Source organism: Chiloscyllium plagiosum, chromosome 1, assembly GCF_004010195.1.
Source record: "Chiloscyllium plagiosum isolate BGI_BamShark_2017 chromosome 1, ASM401019v2, whole genome shotgun sequence".
Classification (NCBI taxonomy): domain Eukaryota; kingdom Metazoa; phylum Chordata; class Chondrichthyes; order Orectolobiformes; family Hemiscylliidae; genus Chiloscyllium; species Chiloscyllium plagiosum.
In genome coordinates, this window is record NC_057710.1 from 21,753,722 (window position 1) to 21,762,013 (window position 8,292).

The following is an 8,292-nucleotide window of genomic DNA, read 5'->3' on the forward strand; positions in this document are numbered from 1 at the left end:
CAACCTTCCATTGCTTTCCCCCCAAAACTGACTTACCTGTTGTTCCTGTTTCATGTGGCTCCATTTGTGAGACTTACAACAGAAACAAAAGATTCTGTCACCTTTTTTCATCTGCTGCCAGGAGGGTTATAGAGTCATACAACATGGAAACAGATCCTTCGGTCCAACTTGAACAGGTTTCCCAAACTGAACTAGTCTCATTTTCCTGCATTTGGCCCATAACTCTCTAAAACTTTCCTATCCATATTCCTGTCCAAATGTCTTAAATTCTGTAATTGTACCAGCCTCTATCACTTTCTCTGGCAGCTTGTTTCATATGCACATGACTGTGTGAAAATGTTGCCCCTTAGGTCCCTTTTAAATCTTTCCCCTCTCACCTCAAACCTATGCCTCTCGTTTTGAATTCCCGTACACTGGGGAAAAGACCTCAGCAATTCACCTTATGTATATCCCTCATGATTTTATAAACCTCGTCAAGGTCACCCCTCAACCTCCTATGCTCCAGGGGAAAATGTCCCAGACTGTCCACCTCTCCTTATAACTCAAATCCTCCAGTATCACTAATGTCCTTGTATATGCTTCTTGCCCCCTTTCCAGTTTAATAACATTCTCCCACATTAACTGTCATGAGTTGAGTTGACCCCCCCAACCACCAGGGGCAACCGCATCACTGAGCAGGCGTTTGTCCACTGTCCTCACTCCTATCATTTTTCAGGTGATCTATGTCTGAGAGGGGTAGAGTGAGAGAGTAGAGGGATACTCCCCCAGCCTCCTTACTCCCACCCCATTACATAAATCACAAGGTCTTTGCAGAGAAGAACATTCAAGCCACTTTAGATCGTCCAGAATGACCCCATTACACACTCCAGTTCTTCTTAAATTATCCCAGGGTGGCATAGTGGCTCAGTGGCTAATACTGCTGTCTCACAGTGCCAGGGACCCAAGTTTGAATCTGGCCTCGGGTGACTGTAGAGTTTGTATATTCTCCACGTGTCTGCACGGGTTTGCTCTGGTTTCCCCCCACAGTCCAAAAGATGTGCAGGTTAGGTGGATGGCCATGCAAAATTGCCCATAGTGATAGGTGCATTAGTCAGGGGAAATGGTTCTGGATGGATTACTCTTAGGAGGGTCGGTGTGGACTTGTTGGGCTGAAGGGTCTGTTTCCACACTGTAGGGAATCTGATTAAATTAGCCTGAACTACACTGTCTGCAAGGCTGTTTCATCTGTTGCCTATGTTTTGGATGGAGATATCAGCATGTGCCACCAAATTACAGTTTACTAATTTGAAACTCCCCTAATTCTACTTTGCAAAGTGCTTTTGAGTAAGCTTTTGGATGTACCTTTTCTGTTCTGTTTCTGTTTGAACAAAATCAAGGGCAGACATTTGCCCGGAGCTCTACAAATCACAGTTACAGATCCCAGGATAATGCAGAGTCACATCTGGGACATCTCTTTTTAAGACCTGAAAACCTAAAAGGTTTCTCCAGTCTTACCTCGGCCAAAGGTCAGCCTTATGCCTCTCTCCAAGTACATTGTGTTTGAGGTAAGAGTTTACAGTGATAAGGTGAGTAATCTTAGGGAAGAGCACTCCAATCCAAGAACCAAGTTGACATTCAGAAGCTGAACCCTAAACTTACCCAAACAAACTGACCAGAGGATGGCTTGGCTTTCTGTATTGAGTCTATTTTAATCAGTGTGTATACCTTAAACTCGTTATTAATGCAAACCAAAAAATCTCAGAGACTAGATTCACCAAATGTGGTAACATTTCTCCAACAGTTCCCACTTGTATGAAATTTAATGAAAAACTGAAATGGGTGGAAGAAGATTGGCATTTAAAAAAATATCGAAATACAGTTAAAAACTTTTCAGGTCTGATGCTAAATTTTAGCAAGGGCATATTAAAGAAACTTGAGATTTGAACTATCCACAGAGCAAGGGCTAGTCACACCACAAGATCATAAGTTATAGAGCATAATTAGACCATTTGGCCCATCAGGTCTGAGCAACCATTTAACTATGTTTAATATGTTTCTCAACCCCATTCTCCTGCCTTCTCCCTGTAATCCGTGATCTCCTTACTAATCAAGGACCTATCTATATCTATTAAATATATTCCTCGACTTTATCTCCACAGCCTTCTGTGGCAATGAGTTCCACAGATACACCACCCTCTGGCTGAAGAAATGTTTCCTGGTCACAGTTCTGAAGGGTTGACTTTTCACTCTGAGGCAGTGCCCAAGGCTGATAGTCTCTCCTACTAGTGGATACATCTTCTTGACGTCCACTCGTTCTGTTAAGTTTCAATAAGATCTCCCTCATCTTTCTAAACTCCATTGAGTCAGAGTCCTAAACCGCTCCTCATTTCACAAGCCCCACATCCCTGGGATCATTCTTGTAAAACTCCTCTGGACACCCCCCCCCCCCCCCCCCGTCCAAGCAGAACATCCTTGTTTAGATACAGGGCCCAAAACCGCTCACGATATTCCAAACATAGCCTGACCAGAGTCTTATACAGCCTCAGCGGCACATCTCTGCTGTTGTATTGCAGCCCTCATGAATGATAACATTGCATTTACCTTTCAGACTATCAACTGAACCTCCATGTTAACTTTAATTGAATCCTGAACTAAGACTTCTAACTCCCTTTTGTGCTTCAGATTTCAGCAGCCTTTCCCCATTGAGAAAATAGTCTGTGCTTCTATTCTTCCTAGCAAGTGCATAACCTCATACTTTGTCACATTGTATTCCATCTGCTATTTCTTTGCCTACCCTCCTAGTTTGTCCAAGTCCTTTTGTGGCTTCCCTGCTTCCTCATTACCCGCCCGCCCCCCCACCTATCATTGTGGCATATACCAATAGTGGCTAAGCTCCACACAGAGTAGTCCAGACGAATATAGATTATTCAACACTGCAGAGAGGATACAGAGGCAACTGGTGTTGAATGCAGTGTGAGCTGCTCTCATATAGCTGTAGTCCCATGAAAATAGGACTGGTGCCTAATTAAAGGATCTGTGCAGTAACAGCATCAAAGTAAACTTCTGATGAAGTCACCAGACTGGAAACACTGCTTTCTCCCCACAGATGCTGCCAGACCTGCCCAGTCTTCCCAGCAATTTCTGTTTCTATTTCAGATCTCCAGCAACCACAGTTCTCTGTTTTATCGAAGTCAATCACCCCAACAACCAGGGTTACTACATCCATAAAGTTCACCTTTGCATTTCTGCCTGAAGCCTCTTGCTACCTGATGTAACCGTGGAGGGCTAATATGAAAGAAATTTGTGGGATTGTGATAGGATCTTTGGGTTCCAAAGAGGCCCAGTGGCTGAGGTACATTGGCAAAACTAGTCAGCAGTGTTTCATTGGTGGGCAGGCAGCAGCCTAGTGGTATTGACTGTCAACCCACAGACCCAATTAATGCTCTGGAGACCCAGTTTCGAATTCCCCCCATGGCAGATGGTAGAATTTCAACTCAATAACAATCTGGAGTTAAGTGTTGAATGATGACCATGAATCAATTGCTGATTGTTGGAAAAACCCATCTGGTTCACTAATGTCCTTTAGGAAATCTGACATCGTCACCTGGTCTGACCAACATATGACTCCAGATGCACACCAATGTGGTTGACTCTTTCTTGCCCTTACGGATGGGGAATAAATGTTAACCTAGCCAGCAATGCCATCATCCTGTGAATGAAAGTAGTTGTTAAAAAAAAGAGGCATTGAAGATTGCTATGCTGTTCATGGACTCTCCAAGTGACTTCTAACAGGACAGGCTATGAAAGACGAAACTGCTTACGGCTTTTGCAGCTTGAATTGTGTCTCGGTTGAGTATTTATATCTTACATTGGACATTTAAACTGACCCCCCCCCCCAACCCCCCACAACCCCCACTGTCCCCAATCAACAAAAAGCTGAGGTGATGGAGATGAGTCAATCTGTAATGTTACAGGAGCACTGTGGTCCTTATAGCAAGTGTTTCCAAAACTTGGTGATCTCAAAATAAGTGAAGTCACTATTTTGATTAATATATATTAATACTTCACAACATAAAAGAAATAAAGAAAAATGTCCTAACTAAAAGACCACCAGCATTTCTAGGAGAATTTAAACTCATCTTAACCCAGCTCATTCCATTCCAGATAAGCATGAATCACAGATAAATAGTGAATATTTTGAGTTTTTTGGTGTTTTTTTTCCCATTTTTCCCTCGGCTTTTCCCATTTTTACCCCCTGCCTTTTTTGTTGTCGTTCTTTCCCTTGTTAAAACGCTGACCTTTCTCTCATCTCCATCTCCTGCTTTGTCCTTTTTTTTTCCATTCCCATCTCACTATCAATAAATACATTTCACGACAAGATTTAAACAGAAATGATGGCAGCCATTTGAAGGTGCAATGAAAGCCACTTTAAATAATCCAGTATTACAAATTTTTACAAATACGAAGTGAGTGAAAATGTGATTTCTTCAAGCTGTGGGGTGAAGAGGTCGTTTTCTAAAGTAGAAACCCTGTGTGTCTATTCCTGCAGTAGCAATGTAACTCAAGCAGATGCTCCTGTGGGTGGGTTTTCTGCCTTTCTAATGACACCCTGTAATAAACCTACTCTCTAATGTATATGGAACTTAGGCTATCAGTTTCATAGACATGTTTGTATAAGAATTCTGCAGCAGAATATATTTTAAAAATTGCTATTTGTAAGCTATATTTTTGTATATTTAATTGCTATTTTGAAATTTTGATGGCTTTTGTTTTGCTAATTAATTGCGTTGTATTTGAGAATATCTGCATGTGATTGACTGGAATTGTAAATAAATGAGAGGTTTCCGAAACTGGGAGTCTCGTGGTTCTTCTGCTAGTGTCTGATTCTGGATTGCACCCTTACGCCTTCCAATGTAAATAGTGCTTGCATTGCTGTGGCACTGTTTACCAACACAGGTGAAAGATTCCTGATGAAGGGCTTTTGCCTGCTGCTGCTCCTCAGATGCTGCCTGACCTACTGTGCTTTTCCAGCACCACTCTAATCTTGACTCTAACCTTCAGCATCTGCAGTACCCACTTCTGCCTAGTAACCAAGAGTTCCAGGCTAATGCTTTGGGAACATGGGGTTGAATCCCCCATGGCAGATGGTGAAATTTGAATTCAATTAAAATCTGGAATTAAAGTCTAGCCTAATAGTGACTGTGTAACCATTGGAAACAAAAAATGCTAGAGATCACAGTGGGTCAGGCAGCATCCATGAAGACAGAGCAAGCTAACATTTCGAGGCTAGATGACCCTTCATCAGCTTTGATCCCCATGACCATAAAAATGGTGGAAATGGAGCTGGAAATACCAGAATCAAGTGTCACCCGTCATTTGTAAATGTCTCCTGCCTATCCCAAACATAGCTGAAGGTTTGAGAATCCATGTCCTATTCCCACCCATTCTTGTGGGCAAGACTTCACTGTCAGAAAACCGCAGCACACCCAACAATTAGAGTGTTTGCAGTGAGCCCAGAGTCTGAACCGAAAAATTGTGATGACTTTATCACAATGTGGATGTAGATGATCAGACAGTCTTTGCATTTAGGAGGTAAGCTTGTGTTTGTTTTTCAGGAGCTGAGCCTCTCACCACACAATATCCAGCCTCTTTCCCGATAAAGTATTTATGAGGCTGGCCCAATTCAGTTCATGATCAGTGGTGACCCTGCAGGTAATGTCAATGTTCCAGTTTCAGAAATCCACCAAATCAATACTGCATTGCAGTTTAGACTATTACCTATCAAACAATTGTGTTAAACAGTAATTTGTTAAGTGATGAATCGGATATCGAGACAGAGAAGATGACACACTGTGTCCCCTGTTGTCATTGGACCTGGCACAAGGTGTTTGATTGATATGACCACCTTAAGGGCATTTTGGGGATGGCCAATAAATGCCAGCCTGGCCTGCAATGCCCACATCCCTGAACAGTTAAAAGTCTCACATCTTGGTCTTGCCTGTCTCCAGATCCTCACTGTCTGGAAGTATGTGAAATTTACAACACAGAAGTAGACCTCGGTCATTCAGCCCATCGAGTCTGCTGCACCATTGAATGTGAGGTGCTCCAGTTTGGGAAAGCAAATCTTAGCAGGACTTACACACTTAATGGTAAGGACTTAGGGAGTGTTGCTGAACAAAGAGACCTTGGAGTGCAGGTTCATAGCTCCTTGAAAGTGGAGTCGCAGGTAGATAGGATAGTGAAGAAGGCGTTTGATAGACTTTCCTTTATTGGTCAGAATATTGAGTACAGGAGTTGGGAGGTCATGTTGCGGCTGTACAAGACATTGGTTAGGCCACTGTTGGAATATTGCGCGCAATTCTGGTCTACTTCCTATCGGAAAGAAGTTGTGAAACTTGAAAGGTTTCAGAGAAGATTTACAAGGATTTTGCCAGGGTTGGAGGATTTGAGCTAGAGGGAGAGGTTAAATAGGCTGGGGCTGTCTTCTTTGTAGCATCAGAGGCTGAGGGGTGACCTAATAGAGGTTTATTAAATCATTAGGGTCATGGATAGAATAAATAGACAGTCTTTTGCATGGGGTGGGGGAGTCCAGAACTAGAGGGCATAAGTTTAGGGAGAGAGGGGAAAGATATAAAAGAGACCTAAGGGGCAACCTTTTCAAACAGAGGGTGGTACGTGTATGGAATGAGCTGCCAGAGGAAGTGGTGGAGACTAGTACAATTGCAACATTTAAGAGGCATTTGGATGGGTATATGAATAGGAAGCGTTTGGAGGGATATGGGCTAGGTCCTGGCAGGTGGGACTAGATTGGGTTGGGATATCTGGTTGGCATGGATAAGTTGATTCGAAAGGTCTGTTTCCATCTCTATGACTCTATGATAATCCCCAACTCCACTTTCTTGTTATTCCTTGATTCCCTTATTGATTAAAAATCTGTCTGTCTCTGATTTGAATATAGCTAATGACCCAACCTTGACAACCCTCTGCAGTAAAGAATTTCACAGATTCATAATCCTCTGAGAGAAGAAATTCCTCCTCTTCTCTGTCTGAAATGTGCATCCCCTTTTGATTTGAGAGCATGCCTCTGGTCCTAGATTCACTCAGAAAGGGAAACAATCTTTTCACATTTGCACCGTCAAATTCTCTAAGAATTTTGTATGTTTCAATGAGGTTACCTCTCATTCTTCTTTATTCCAACAAGTACAGGCCTAACTACTCAATTCTCCTCATAAGGCAGTCCCTCCATACTTACTATCAGATTAGTGAACCTTCTCTGGGCTGCCTCCAATTGTGAGTAAATCTTTCCTTCAAAAAAGAACCCAAAACTGTTGACAGTATTCCAACTGTAGTCTCACTACTGCCCTACCTTGTATCTTCCACACCTTTTGAAACAAAGGCCAACATGACCTTGCCCAACAGGCCATCAGCCAAACTGGCCTCTGCTGGCATTTATACTCCACAACCATCAGTTCCTCAATCCTTCGTTTGTGTCATCCTGTCATCGTCGCCTTCTTTGCCCTTTAGGTAATGATCTAGCTTCCCCTTCAAGACACCTGTGCTGTTCACCTCACCTATTCTCTTGAAGAAGTGAATTTCTGAATGCTGTCTCAGTAACATATAGTCTGCTAAATTGTTTAATCAATTCATCAGCGGCTTCTTCAGAAGGGTGGATTAGTGGCTATCTTTAATTTGTGGCCTGAAGTTTTGATTTACTCTGGAAGTGGAAACACCATCACCACTCCGCTGCACTACACCTCACAAAAACATTGGAATCAATTTGTCCATATTTTTTTCTAGGATGTTCATTTCATCCACCTGACCTGAAGAAATTAATTCCCTCAGTGAAGTTATGTCTTGTACAATGCAGTTACCCTTCATACAAAGGTACCAATTAGGAGCAGGTCAGTCAGCCTGCTGAGCCTGCTCTGCTGTCCAATAAGATCATGGCTGATCTGATTGACATTTCAACTCCCCATTCCCACTCACCCAATCACCTTTCACCCCCTTGCTCGTCAAGAATCTATCTACCTTTGCATTAAACAAACTCAACGACACTGCTTTCATTCTGGATCAATGGTGCTGGAAGAGCACAGCAATTCAGGCAGCATCCGAGGAGCTTCAGCAAAATCGACGTTTCAGGCAAAAGCCCTTCATCAGGAATAAAGGCCGAGAGCCTGAAGCGTGGAGAGATAAGCTAGGGGAGGGTGGGGGTGGGGAGAGAGTAGCATAGAGTACAATAGGTCAGTGGGGGAGGAGATGAAGGTGATAGGTCGGGGAGGAGAGGGTGGAGTGGATAGGTGGAAAAGGAGCTGG